Raw genomic sequence first — 15551 nt, forward strand, 5'->3', positions numbered from 1 at the left:
AATCCCTCAGAAGGTGGCATCAGCGAGGCCCCAGGGCAGACAGCTGAAGAGATGTGAGATGTGACACTGACAATGTTGCAGCAGGAAGTTGCAGCTTGCCAGGAACTACCCTCCACAGGTGTGACTGGAATCAGAGGTGAGACTGAGCAGATGTGGGCAGGGAACCAGAAGCATGTGATATAGGTGATACTTGGTTCCTAATGTTTTAAAAGGTGAACTAAAAAGCATTTTTTTTTTTTTTATAGAGGCATTTTTTTTTATTTTATTTATTTATTTGTTTGTTTGTTTTTGTTTATACAAGCACTGGGTACAGTCAGAAGCACGGGAGGGTGAGAGAATTCACCAGAGCCAGAGCGGGGAGCAGAGCAGGCAGAAGGACCGAAGCACACTGCTGAGGGGAGCAGCGGGCGGCAGGAGAGGTCTGCGCACCATGTGGGACCCTCCTCCGGTGGCTGGGGAGCAGCCGGGGATCGAACCGGCGCCGCAGAGGCCGCGGGCAGCTTCGCAACCCAGCGCTCAACCGCTGCGCCACCGGGGAGGCCCTAAAAAGCATTTTTTTAAAGATTTATTTATTTATGCATACAAGAACTGGGGTACAGGCCAGAGGTGTGTGTGGGGGGGTGAGAGGATTCACCAGAGTGGGGAGCAGAACAGGCAGACTGACTGAAATGCACTGCTGAGGGGAGCAGCGGGCGAGTCAGGAGAGGTCTGCTGCGCCATGTGGATAGCTCCCTGGCCGGGATCGAACTTGTGCGCTGCAGTGGCTGTGGATAGCTTCATAGGTTGAGTCTTAACTCCTTGTACCACCAGGGAGGCCCCTAAAAAGCATTTATTTATAGTGAAGCTACTTTTTAGGGTAATGGATCTTGTGGGATTGTTTATCAGAGGATGGGGAGAATTCTTAAAAATTTCTGTAAAAAAATATAATTGTATTTTCTTCCATGTAGGGTAAGTGAATTGGTCAGGATTTTACACTATTGGACTCTGGCTATCATCTGCAGCCTTAATCTTGTTAATGTGGAGCACGTGTGCCTGACTTTGGACACCTGAGCATGGGTGTGTGAGCATGTGCAAGTGTGCACTCCTGAGCTTAGAGGCCAGGGATGTAAGGGTAACTGTAGGGAGAGACGGCTGCAGCAGAGAATGGCCACGAGAGGATGAGCGACACCTGCAAGAGGGAGAAACCGCTAGAGTATAGAGATTCCCAGGGGGGCCCAAGTTGCTGTCTCCCTTCTGGCTTGTTTTCCCTGCGGACTATTAAAAAAAACTTGTGGGGATAATGCCAAGGGCTCCAAGTTTCTCTTTTAAGCTGCCTGAACCCACTGTGAACCTACCCAGCCTGGAATGGTCCTATTTCTTTCCTCAGGTCCTATTTTCTTCCTCAGGTAAAACTTTGGGTAAAACAGCATTTATGTGTAATAAGAAATTCATTGACAATTTTAATGAGATTCATAAACATTGAAAATACATGAACAAATTATTAATTCATTTATGAATATTAAATAGAACTGTGAAAAAGATAAACTTAATTTATGAAACCACAAAGCCATTTAAAACAGCTTTATAGGTATTTTATAAGGGATGAGAGATGATATAAAACATCTCTGATGTGGTAGGTTATATGGTAGATCGTTTTAATGTTTTGAGAAACATCCATGGTATTTTTTATTTTTAAAATTTCTTTAGATAACATTTCTAGACTTTTTAGTGCTTCCCCTACTGAATTATAGATCTTTGCTGTGATTTATTTCCATTTAGTAAAGAAATAAATACAAAATGATACAGTCGCAAAGCTGTGTCCCTAATTAAACCCTTTCCTCCTTGACAGTTTCTTTTGGGATAGCATTTTTGTGCTATTTCCCCTTTTTTGAGATAGGTAGCTGGGAATTACTTGTGCATTTGAGTGCCTTTAGGTGTCTGCTAAAATTCAAGAGGAGAAAGGAAATAGCAAAAACTACAGGATGTGATTCATACTCTGTCTCACCTTCCTTAGAAAAAGAGGAACAGAGCTACAGCTGGCCAAGTCTGACTAAAAAATACTTTCATAATTCATTTTATTACTCATCTCTGTCAGTCTTTTTTCTGAATATTTTCCAAGCTAGTAAATAGTCTGATATCCGGTGAAATTTGGGACTGAATTAAAAAATTTTGTTCTTGCTTTTTCTTCTAGTTTCTCAAGTAAAACATTGATTTTGTGTATAGACAAGAGATTGTTAATAGAAGTTTTAACTTATTTAAATTCACAATTAGCAATCACAGTTAGAAAAGGCCTGTGAGTTGTGGTCTACTTTTTAAAACTGAGATTTTCCTTATTTTTGAATTAATGGTATTAATTTGGTCCTTTTGGAAGTGCCTTAAAATCTCTAGTTGATAAGATGAATTGTTTATTTTACTGAGGTAAACATTGGTTTATAACACTATTTTTTAGGGATATAGCTTCACAAATCCACAAATGTACATTATCACTCCACACACATCACTTAAGCACCCATAATCCTCACCATAGTCCCTTCCCTAATTTGCTCTCCACCTTCCACATCAAGTAGCCTCAATTCTGCAGTCAGAGTCCAAATCTTTATTTTTTTGTCTGTTCCTTAGTTTTACTTATTTTGGTTTCACATGTAAGTGAAATCATAAATAATTCGTGTTTTTTTCTTTGGAGTTATTTTACATAGCACAATCTCTATGCCATGCACGTTATTGCAAATGGCAAGATTTTGTCTTTTGAAGTAGTTGATTAGTATTTCACTGTGGTTATATACCACATATTTTTTTATCCACTCATTTGTAATTGGGCACTTAAGTTGTTTCCATAACTTGGATATTATGAATAGTGCTGCAATGAACATAGGAATGTATATGTCCCTTTAGATTAGTGTTTTTGTATTCTTCTGGTAGATACCGAAGAGTTGGATTGCTGAATCATATGTTACATCTTTTTAATATTTTGAGAAACGTCCATACTCTTTTCCAAAGTGGCTGACTCAGTCTGTATTCCTACCAGCAATACATAGAGGGTCTCTTTTCCTCCACTTCCTCACTAATACTTGTTTGTGGTCTTTTTGATGTTGACCATTCTCACCATGAATGAAGTGGTTTCTCATTGTGTTTTTGATTTGCATTTCCTTGGTAAAGTGACTATGAGCATCTTTTTACGTACCTGTTGGCCATCTGTATGTTCTCTTTAGAGAAGTTTCTATTTAGCTTTTCTGCTCATTTTTTGATTGGGCTATTTATAAAACATTAAGCTCTTATGCTTGATTAGTGAAAAGTGTTGCACACCCAAACAAAGATAAGTCATATTTGGGTACCATAAGGTAAAGTTTCTGCTTATTTAGTTGAGTAGCTATAATCAGTTAAGATACCCAAAGAATATTGGGTTACTTATAAACCTGCAAAAAAGGTTGCCTTCCCCAATATTTTCACTTGTGTAGATACTAATGTTTGCAATCTACAGCCTCAATCAGACCCATTTCTCTAGCAAATCCACCCTTTAGATGTAATATGTAAATTAATCCCATATCTGGTATGCCTGGGTGAAGCCTGGGCTTTCTTGTGTTCATTGAATCACAGCTTTCCTTCTAATTGTAACATTTTTGTTCAATCAATGTGCTTGAGCTTCTGCCCAGTGCTCTTGGCTGGGGATCTGCTCCTTGCTTCATACTTAGTTTCCAGATTAACCACCTGAAATAGGGCATCACCATCACGTATAGTGGAGAACCCGGCTGGGATAAGTTTCCTGCTGCAGTGCCTCATTGTCCTATCATGTAATAGGACATTGTAACTGGTCCTATTTAAATACAAGTTTGCTATATCCTTTGAACCCCCGGGCTACTTTGATTGGGCTATGATTCAGGTCTTTGGGGGGTACAACATTATAATTTGCTCAGTTTCCCTACCCTTATTCTTACTCATTACTTGGCCCATTCTCTTTCTTGTTTGTACCTTCTCACAGCTAAAACTGAGGTAGAGCCTGTCTAAAATGCAATGTGGTTATATACTATTTATTAAGTAGTTAACATCTAAAAAAATAGCTAGTGTTGAAGATTTAACTATATACTACTCAAGTGTCTGATCTTCAACACATGCTTTATAAAATAAGTTCTCCTATTCTTTGAAATATCCAGATTCTAGTATCACAGAATGTGTGTTGACTTTGTGCCAGAAATCAGCCCCATAAAGTATCTCTTGACTATTTCTGCATTATCCCAGTTGTGTTTAGGAAGAGGTCCATTATGTTTTCTGTCTTATGCCTTGTCATACTGTGCACTGCTGCTTTTGTCCTGTTTTCCAGATTGATCTTCCAAATGAATCAGGACAGAGATCTTTCCTTACTTTTCTATAGCCTAGCATTTTATTTTTTTTATTTTTTTTTTTTAAATATTAAATTTTATTTTTATATTCCCCCATACAATTGCAAACGCCCCATTCTGACCCCAATCCTTCCCCTCCCGCCCCCCACCCCCCAAAAAGTGTCTCTGGTTCATAGTTTTTTGTTGATTTTGATTTTCACTTTCTTATATTCATTTTCCTGGTCCCTTATTTAAGTTTTCTAGATTCCTGCTATGAGTGAGACCATCCGGTATTTTTCTTTTTCTTTTTGGCTTATTTCGCTGAGCATGATCCCTTCCAGCGCCATCCATGTTGCTGCAAATTGCATGTGTTTATCTTTTTTGAATGCTGAGTAATATTCCATGGTATATATGTACCACATCTTCTTGATCCAGTCATCTATTTTTGGGCATTTGGGTTGTTTCCAAAGCTTAGCTATTGTAAACAGTGCTGCTGTAAACATAGGAGTGCAGGTGCTCTTTGGAATTGATGTTTCTGTGTCCTTTGGGTAAATACCTAGGAGTGGAATTGCTGGATCATATGGAAGCTCTATGTTTAGTAGGTCCAGAAATCTCCACACAGCTCTCCATAGTGGTTGGACCAGTTTGCACTCCCACCAACAGTGCACAAGAGTTCCTTTTTCTCCACATCCTCGCCAACATTTGTTGTTGCTAGTTTTTTTAATATGTGCCATTCTCACTGGTGTGAGATGGTATCTCATGGTAGTTTTGATTTGCATTTCCCTGATTACAAGTGATGTTGAACATTTTTCATATGTCTGTTGGCCATTTGCATTTCCTCTTCAGAGAAGTTTCTTTTTAGCTCTTTTGCCCATTTTTTGACTGGATTATTTTCTTTGTTGTTGCTGAGTCTCATCAGCTCTTTGCAGATTTTTGTGATCAGTCCTTTATCATTAGTGTTGGGTGCAAAAATGTTCTCCCAGTTGGTGGGGTTTCTCTTTGTTTTTGTTATTGTCTCTTTTGCTGTGCAGAAGCTCTTTAATTTGATGTAGTCCCAGCTGTTTATCTTTGCCTTCACTATCACTGCTTTGGGTGATGTGTCTGTAAAGATGTCTTTGATGTGCAAATCCCGTAGTGTTTCGCCTATATTTCCTTCTATGTATTTTATGGTTTCAGGTCTTATGTCTAGTTCTTTAATCCATTTTGAGTTGATTTTTGTGTATGGTGTGAGGTAGTGGTCAAGCTTCATTCTTTTGCATGTAGCGACCCAGTTTTCCCAGCACCATTTATTGAACAAACTTTCTTTGCTCCAATGCATAGTCTTTGCTCCTTTGTCAAAGATTAGTTGACCATAAATCTGTGGGTTTATTTCTGGATTTTCTATTCGATTCCATTGGTCTGTATGTCTGTTCTTGTTCCAATACCATGCAGTTTTGATGATTATGGCTTTGTAGTATAGTTTGAAGTCTGGGAGTGTGATGCCTCCATTTCCTTCTTTTTTTTTCAGTAGAGCTTTGGCTATTCGGGGTTTTTGGTGATTCCATATGAATTTCATCAATAATTGTTCTATTTCTTTGAAGAATGCCATTGAGATTTTGATTGGAATAGCATTGAATCTGTATATTGCTTTTGGTAGGATGGCCATTTTAATAATGTTTATTCTTCCAATCCATGAGCAGGGGATGTCTTTCCATTTCTTTGTGTCTTCTTCTATTTCTTTTAACAGTGTTTTATAGTTTTCTTTGTATAGGTCCTTTACCTCTTTTGTTAGATTTATTCCCAAATATTTGATTTTTTTTGTTTCGATAATAAAAGGGGTGGTTTTTTTGATTTCTTCTTCTTCAGATTTATTGTTTGTGTATAGGAAGGCTACTGACTTTTGCGTGTTGATTTTGTATCCTGCCACTTTACTGAATTGATTGATGAGTTGAATTAGTTTTTCTGTGGAGATTTTGGGGTTCTCTATGTATATTATCATATCATCTGCAAATAGTGATAGTTTGACTTCTTCTTTTCCTATTTGGATTCCTTGGATGTCTTTCTCTTGTCTTATTGCTCTGGCTAGGACTTCCAGTATTATATTGAAAAGCAGTGGTGAGAGTGGACATCCTTGTCTTGTTCCAGATCTTAATGGAATTGCTTTCAGCTTTTCACCATTGAGAATGATACTGGCTGTTGGCTTGTCATAGATTAGCCTAGCATTTTAACCAGTCTTTCATAGAAAGAGGTATGACAAAGAAAAGAACAGCACAGATAATAAAAGCAGCAGCTGCGAATGTGCTCACTATCCCTTATTCCAAGTTCTGGGCCATTTTCAAGACATCCTTGAAAAGTGTTTCTTTCGCTTATTTTTATTTGCCATTATCATGAACCTGCCAACTTGTCTCTTTGACACAGAGATACTCTCTGCCTGGTCTCTTCTATCTGGACTCTAGGTTTTAAACCTGTCTTTTCAGTTCTCATTCTTGTCCTATTCTCAACTTTTCTCCCAGAATAAATAGCAAAGGAAATAACCATTCTTTTCAGGAAAAACTTTACTCTTTCATTTATAAGATAATGGTTCAATCCTGTGAGGACTACCTACCCTCTGTCTCTCTCCTCCTGACAATTACCATAGCTGTTTTTAATATATTTCCTATAAATCTGAATTCTCTCAAAATCTTTTAGACATCAGTAGAGCAGTCTAGATTGTGCTATGCCATTCTATTTAAGACTATTTATTATCTTTTCCTTCCTTTCCTCCCTTGCTCCTTGGTTTCCTTCCTCCCCTCTCCCTCTTTATTTACTTACCTATCTTATCTATCATTATCATGTAATCATCATCCATATTCTTCATTTCAGCCTTGGGGCTTTTATCAACATGCAATGTTTTATAGCAGTTGTTTCAAGTTTCACGCCCCCAGCCCCTCCTCAGGAGAAAGACAGTGTTGGTTGTCACAGTAGTTTTGGGACCATTAGATGTTAATCTGCTTGGACTGAGGAAACTTAGAGATTTTGCATTGTGTGGAATTCTCCTTTAAAATGAATTGTTCTAAATCCATCCAAAATCAAATATGCCATTAAACATTCATGTAGGTCCTAGTAAGTGTAGAAGCTAACTTTGTTTTACACACAACTCTGTGTTTTATAAACAAAAGGTATTCTTTGCACAGTTTTAATACGAACTGAATTTTCTAGGCATATGACTATTTTGGGTATATAAGAGGAAGATTGTTCTTTTTTTGTTCTTTATTGTATCAAGAGTTGTTCCCCATCATCAAAAAATCATATCACTATTCCAGTGCTTGTGGTATTTGACCTGCCAATATAACACATACATCTTTATTAATCTTTTATAGCTTTCACATTCACAGTGATTCTATGCATAAGTGGAAAATTGACAATTTTATTATGTGTTTTAGGGTAAGTATGCCTGACCCTAAAATTATTTGCATAATTAAATGAAAATACATAGTTTATGTAAGTATATATAATCACATATTAATAAGATTTATCTATAAATATATTTTTAAAGCCTACATAGTCATTGCCTAGTTTATTAACTATGAAGTTTATTTCAGGATGTGAAAAAAATACATTGGAAATTTTATTTCATAAAAGGGGTGCAAGTTCTGATGTTTTAACCATATACATTCAGGCAGGGACAAGGAACAGTTCTTATAAAGAAGCAATAAAATTCTTCAGAGAAATATATTACTAAATTTCTCTGTGTAAAACAGTAATAGTCATTTTCTTCATCACATTTAGATGAGTCTTGATTTACATTTGTATGAGCTGAAAATCCACTATATTTGCTTTCTTAAAACAGATAATTTGTTTAAAATGTAATTTTAAATTTTCACTCTTAGGAAAACAAAAGTGATCCAACCTTTTAAATAATATTGATATTACAACACCTCTTGCTGAGTATCTTTAGTTTAGATGCTCCTTTACTTGTTATTTACATCACTTAGGGCTTGCTTTTGAGCTTAGTGTGACAGAGTCAATTTTTTTTGACATTTTAAAGCTGAATCAATTAAACTTGTGTTAATCATTTAGAAGTAATGTAACATCTATTATTTAAATAATTTGAGACAAAAATTCAGGTTCAATGACAATGTCAATTTCATTCCAGGTGTTCTGTAACCATGAAAATAACTGATTTCCAAAACCTCAAGAGCAAGTTGTTTTCTAAGACTATCAATACAAGATGCTCTGGTTTATTAATATATTCAGTGAACTGATAGGGTGGTTAATTAATTAAAGAAATGTCACCCAGAGGTCTGTGCTGGGAATTTTCATTAAGAAGTTGAAAAAGAAGTAAGTGTAATCAATGAACTAAAGCAGACATGATTGACTTTAATTACTGTGCTGGTTAAGGTTATTGACTAGCAGCAAGATGGACTGTCAAAGTTGAGACATAGTGCTATGAGAAAATTAAATGAGAAAAATTAATGAGAAAAGCATTCATTTTAGAACCTTTGTTATTACCAAGACTATGAGGTTAATGTATCAATTTTGGTAGTTCTGAGAGAGTTGATCTTTTTAATTTTAATGCCAAGTACACCCCAACTAGCATTTAAATGCTGTATTTGGGTTTATACAGAATTAAATAGAGGCAGAGAGAGAAGTTAGGTGATAAATATGATATATAAAAACAATAAATGAGACAACTGTAGTTTATACCAGAATAGTAGCTGTAAAGATGGAGAAGCAATGGATTTGAAAGATAATTGAGAGATAAAATTAATAGAACACCATTATATTCTGCTGTTGACATCTTTCATTACTACATCAAGGCAAATGTAACTTCATCTAGGAAATTTTCCTAGATTACTCACTTCACCTAAAGCTGTCTTTGTTCCTTTGAAATCCCATAGCTTATGATACTTTACCATGAATTATAGTTAATTTTCAGGTGCCATGCTGTTATGGATATTGCCACTGCCCCTAGCTTTCATTGCAATGGCGAAGACAGGTTAACAAATAAATAAACTTGCAAGGTTGTGATAAGTGACTCGGAGCAGTGAGATAAGGTAATCAAGTAATACCTCTCCTAGAAGGTGAAAGATTATATCAAGGATGAGATGAGGCAGACATGTAAGTAGCTGGGAGAAAATGATTTTAGTAAAAGAACAGCAAGTGCAATGGCCCTAAGGGAATAAACCGGTATTTTATAAACAAAAACTATAATTGAAGTCAATGAACTAGAGGGACAAATGCTATGAATCAAGATGGTAGAAGTTGACAGGAGCCAGATGATGAAGAGCCTTGTTGATTTGGTAAGGAATTTGGATTTTCTGTTATGAGTCATAAGAAGCTATTGAATGCTTTTAAGCAGAAGAGAAAGTTTAGCCAGGCTGTGTGCTGACAGATCATTTAGATATTATATAGAGAATGTATGGCAAAGGAATAGTTGCAACTGTAAATAGTTGGGATAGGGATATTGAAAAAAGTGGATGTATATAAGATAACTTTTTAAAAAAGATTATTTATGCATACAAGAACTGGGGTACAGGCCAGAGGTTTAGGGGGTGAGAGAATTCACCAGAGGCAGAGTGGGGAACAGAACAGGCAGATTGACTGAAATACACTGCTGAGGGGAGCAGTGGGCGAGACTGGAGAGGTCTGCTGTGCCATGTAGGTAGCTCCTTGGCCGGCCGGGATCGGACTCATGTTGCAGAGGTTGTGTATACTTTCAGAGCTGTGCTTAACCACTTGTGCCACCAGGGAGGCCCTAGAGATAACTTTTGGAAGAAGAATTAATGGAAATTCTTGATTGCAAGGGAAAAGAATGAGTGATGGATGATTCCTAGGTTTTGGCTTAAGCAATTAGGTAATCGTGCCAATTACTAGACTATTACAAACCTATTTCTGAATGACAGAAATAGGTTTGAGAGACAAAATCAAGAACTTTTCTTTTTGGACATTTTAAGTTTGAAATGCTATCCAAATGAGTAGGCCATTGAATGTATGCCTCTGGGGTTCATGAGAGGTTTAGACTGGGGATACAAATTTGGGGATTCCACCCACAGCTTGGTATAATAGGGAGACTTCGATAAGCTTTTACCCTAAGCACAATTAAAAAAAGGAAAAATTATGGAAAATCTCAGTTCCCAGTGACAGGGAACTGTCCCATGAAGATTTTGCATTGTCCCTGGTTATTTGCTGAACAGGCTGGGAACTGGGCCAAACCAGGCATGGTAAATCTCTTTAGTGAGGAGGGAGTACAGGCCATCACACTCATGGATGTGGGGACTGCTGATTAAGGTGTGACAGAGACCCTTCCCCTCTCTCTCCTGGAAGATCATATGGAGATACCTGTTGCTTGCCCATCACCATATGCTTTCTGCCCCCTGTGCATGTTAGCCCCATGCCATGGAGCAGAGTGGTGAGGAGGCAGGGTGTTGGAGTTTGGGCTCCTTGAAGTAGTGATCAGAACTTACTCTGAAATAAGAGAAGTCACAGAGTAAATACCTGCTTGGAGTAGCCCTCTCTCCCACCTGAGACTTAATTCTGGGACTTTAGCTTCCCCTCCCTACTTTACCTGCTGCCTAGTTAAACAAACAAGAAAAACACAAAATTAAACCCATAGACCCTAACAGGAAAAACAAACAAGGCAATACACATGCTTAGGAAGCAAGAACATCTGTACAAAAGGTGGAAAAGTTGAAAAAGAAGAAATGAAGTCTGGAGACCTATGCCAAGAACAAGATTTTGAGAACCTAACAGGCAATGATTTTAGAATAACAAATTTGAAAAAAACTCCATGAAATCCTAGCAGTTCAAACACAGAAAATATTCCCCTTAAGCTCAGGAACAAGAAAAAGATGTCCCCTTTCACCATTACTGTTCAATGTAGTATTCAATGCTGAAATCCTAATCAAGGAAGAGAAATAAAAGGAATCCAAAATGGAAAAGAAGTGTAAATATTAGTATTCACAGATGATATGATGACATACTTAGAAATTCTAAAAGATACTACCAAAAATCTACTAAAAATAATAAAATAATACAGTAAAGAGAAAGGACACAAAGTAATACACAAAAATCTCATTTTTCTATGTGAACAATGAAGTAGAAGAAAGAAATTAAAGAAAATAATTCTGTTTACAATCAAATCAAAAAGGATGAAATAAATGCCTTAGACTAAACAAATTAATGTGAAAGATCTATACGCTGAAAACTATAAGATATTGTCAGAGGTGATAGAAGAAGAAACTAGGAAGTGTGAAGATATCGTTGGTTCATCAAGTGGAAAAATAAACATTGTTAAATGACCACATTGCCTAAAATAATTTATAGATTCAATACACACCTATCAAAATCCCAATGATATTTTTCAAGGAAATAGAACAAACAGCTCTAAATTTTTAATGGAATGAAAAAATGCACTGAATAGCCAAAATAGTCTTGAGGAAAAAAATGGCAGTTTCACACTACTTAATTTCAAACTATACGAAATAAACATTGATAGTAATAGAAAAATGTGTGGTATCAGAACAAAAACAGAAACACTGACCAATGTAATAGAATTGAGAGCCCAGAAAAAAAAACCCATGTAAACTTGGAAAATTGATTTTTGACAAAGGTGTCATAATCATGAAATGGAGGAAGGCAGTCCTCTTAAACACATGATGTTGAGAAGCTTGGACATCCACAAGCAAAAAAAGTGAAACTAACCAATACCCAAAAATAGATGACTGGATCAAGAAGATGTGGTATGTATACACAATGGAATACTATTCAACAATCAAAAAGGCTAAAACTACCACATGGGGGAGGGGCCAATGGACTATGGTGTATGACTATGGGTGACTTGGTGGTGGGTGTGGTGTGATAACTTACATGTGAAGAGGTGTGAACCTATACCTCTGAATCACTTAAAATGTAATAAGCCAATGTTACCTCAATTAAAAAATAGAAATAATGTTGAAAAACTTAAGCATTATTAATTACTTTAAACATCAATTTCTTAAAATAGTGATTAATAAGATTAGATTAAGTTAAATAGCTTAAAAAAAGGTAAAAATTGCAAGCCAAGAATACTATTTCCAACAAAACTCTCAGATGTGAGGGGGTAATAAAGGTCTTCCCAGGGAAACAAAAGCTGAATAAATTTGTCAAACTAGAGTACTACAAGAAAGGTTGAAAGGAGCTCCCCTAAATTAAAGAAAGTCACAAAAAATTGATTGAGAAACAGTAAATTAAAGACAGAATTACCAGTTGTAAGCCCTCAATACCAACAATCACCCTTAACACAAAAGGACTGATTCACCAGTCAAAAGCATGAGTGACTGGTTGGATTAGATAACAAAACCCAACTTTCTGTTGTTTCCATTTAAGCTCCAATGATAAATACAGACTCTAAGTTAATGATTAGAAAATAATACTACAAGAAAATTGGGGATCATGCTAAGTGAAATAAGTTTGAAGGAGGAAGACTAATACTGGCTGATGTCACTCATACGTGGGATTTAGAGAAGCAAAACAAAGACACAGACAAAACCAAACAAAAAAAATATAATTGTAGATATGAAATTCTTGGAGGTGGACAGGGAGCAAAGTGGGGTCCAGTGGACTATAGTGGAGGTTTATGAGGGCTTTGATTGTCAGCGTGTTATGTGGTAATACACATTTGAATATGTGTGAACCTGTAACTCTAAATCGTATACAGTGTTGTAAGCTAATGTCACCCCAATAAAAAAATGCAATTTTAAAAAACAAAATGATATCTTTTCTGACAGCTATCAAATTAAGAATATTTCTTAAGGATATCCAAGATAATTGTTTACATTTCCTTTTCACCTCCCCCTGCCCCCTCAATTCAATCTCTTTCCAATAAGAAATTTCATTTTGAGATTTCATTGAGATTTTTATAGTTTCAGAAAGTAATTAGAAGTTTTCCAATTCATAGGCCTCTCTGGTGGTGCAAGGGGTTAAGACGCAGCCTATGAAGCTATCCGCAGCCACTGCAGCATGAGTTCAATCCCCGGCCAGGGAGCTGACCCACAGGACACAGCAGACCTCTCCTGACTTGCCTGCTGCTTCTCTCAGCAGTGTATTTCAGTCAATCTGCCTGTTCTGTTCCCCACTTTGTCTCTGGTGAGTCCTCTCACCCCCCACACCTCTGGCCTGTACCCCAGTTCTTGTATGCATAAATAAATAAATCTTAAAAAAAAAAAGCTTTCCAATTCAATAGTGACTCAACCACCAAGACACTTTCTTTAAAGCTTACCCAAAGATTCAGAAGTGTACTCCTAGCATAAAAGATAACTTATACTATGTTCACAACATCAAGGGGCTTCTCAGAATGTCTGGTTGAGTGACCGAGGATACCCCAGACATCAAGAGCCAATGACAGTTTTGATTACTGCAGAAGGATTACTCTTAATGGCCCTGATTTATTGTCTTTCTGTTTCCTTTTACTTTTTCCAGGTCTACTACTGTTAACCTTTGTTTGCTTGCAAGAGGAATGTGAGCCAAAATTTTAAAGTTTGAGACATATAAATAAAGGAAACAAGTAAATAGGGAAGGAGAATAAATACTGAACAAGACTGGGCAAGGTGACAAGAAGGAATTAGTGTGAAAACTGGAAGGGAGCCAGGGTGCAGAATACAGCAACTATGTAGTTCACAGGAACTTTTAGTGTTCAGCAAGCTTCAGTGATCACCCAGAGAAATCCAGAATTTTCTGGTTTTGTTTGGTTTTCTATAGTTATCCTTGGAAATTTGACACAGGTAATCTGTGTTTTCTGTCAACCAACCCATGTAAATTCAGAGGACTATGTGGCCAGTGCTCATGAAGTCCCACGTGATTGGAATTGCTAGGAAGAGGACCTCTTGTGGTTCTATTGGGAAATACTTCAGCTAAAACCTTTTTTGGAGCTCTGCAGACATTATTTGGGGATTCAAAGAAACAAATTCCATAAAACTCTTAAAAATTGCATTTCAGATATTTACAGTATTTAATTGTTTTGACAGTAAGTAACAATATTGCTTCTGTATTGCATCTCTGGAATTCAGTGTAATTTAAAGCACTTTAGTTTTTTTCCATTTAATTCACATATTCCATAAAAATTAGGAAGAACAGCGGTTTTCATTTCCATTTTGCAGATGGATGGGAGAGTGCAGAGCAGGTAGGAAACTTATTTGTGGTTTTACAGTGGGGGAGACTGGCTTATAATAGAATTTGGATATCTTATCCTGGGCTCCATTCAACAGTCTGGGTTTAGAAAACATTCATTATTAAAGTTCTAAAGCAAAAACTTCTATTTTGCAAGTGTCAAGTGATTTCTTTATTCAAGAAAAGATGGATTGAGAGACATAAAACTTACTCTTTGTCTTCACTGTGAAAAGAGGCTATTCCTAGATTCTCCAGGGGGAAAAATCTGCTTCGAAAAAATCTGGGGAGAACAGCATGGTACTAAAAAACTTTGGAGAAATATAATGTCAATTACTTACATTTAAAAGGAAGCTACATAAACTATAGCTATTTCTCACATTTCTCTAGAAATTACATAAAATGAAATCTCTTTTATAGTTCTCTCTGACAATCCCTAGACCCTGTCTTTCTTTCCTCTTGACTTTCAAGTATTTATTCTAAGAGAGTTTGTGAAACTAATACACAAATGCCTTCTCTTTATTTTGAATTTATCCTTTCAAGAACAGGAATGCCAATACTCAAATGAGTAGTTCTGTTTTCGGGGCAGTTACCATTTAATGTTTTAGAAGCGATTGGAAGAAAGTCACAAAAGTGATAATGTCTAAGAAACGCAGTTCAAGCAGGGTGTCAAGGATTTGATGACATGATAGAGCAGAAGGCAGGGGTATACAAGATTGTTCCAGTGAATACTGAGATGTTAAGGGAAGGATATAAAAAAAAGGAAGAGGAAATATAGAAAAGCATAGCCATATGTTAAAAAAATTCGTTGGAGACATCTTTTTTTGGTGACTTTAATAATAGTTCCATTTGTTGAGTTTTTGATACAGCTTTACTTTCCTTACTAATAATTATGTGCTGCTACATAAGTTCTGGAAGCAGTAAGTTGGATACTTGATGCAAGGGCATGAGACAGGATAGATTTTAGAGGAAAACACTATTTCAGATGGGACACATCATCCTGTAGTACTGAAGACTCTGAATATTACAGAGTTGATCTTTTAACGTATGGATTTCCTGAACTTTTATTATCACTGTTTTATCATTTTTTTCACTCAATAATTGTAGCAGTCAGCTTTAACTAGATGTAAGAAGTCCTTATTTTGGAAAGGGACTAGA

At 36.6% G+C, this 15551-nt stretch overlaps 1 protein-coding gene across 1 annotated transcript in view; it reads left to right on the top strand.

Annotated features, from left to right (window-relative positions):
• The window catches only part of CTNNA3 (catenin alpha 3), a 1457807-nt gene that overhangs the window by 28042 nt on the left and 1414214 nt on the right, over positions 1-15551 (top strand). The window lies entirely within an intron of this gene.

Source organism: Talpa occidentalis, unplaced genomic scaffold (assembly GCF_014898055.3).
Source record: "Talpa occidentalis isolate TD23 unplaced genomic scaffold, MPIMG_talOcc4v2.1 talOcc4.8, whole genome shotgun sequence".
Classification (NCBI taxonomy): Eukaryota; Metazoa; Chordata; class Mammalia; order Eulipotyphla; family Talpidae; genus Talpa; species Talpa occidentalis.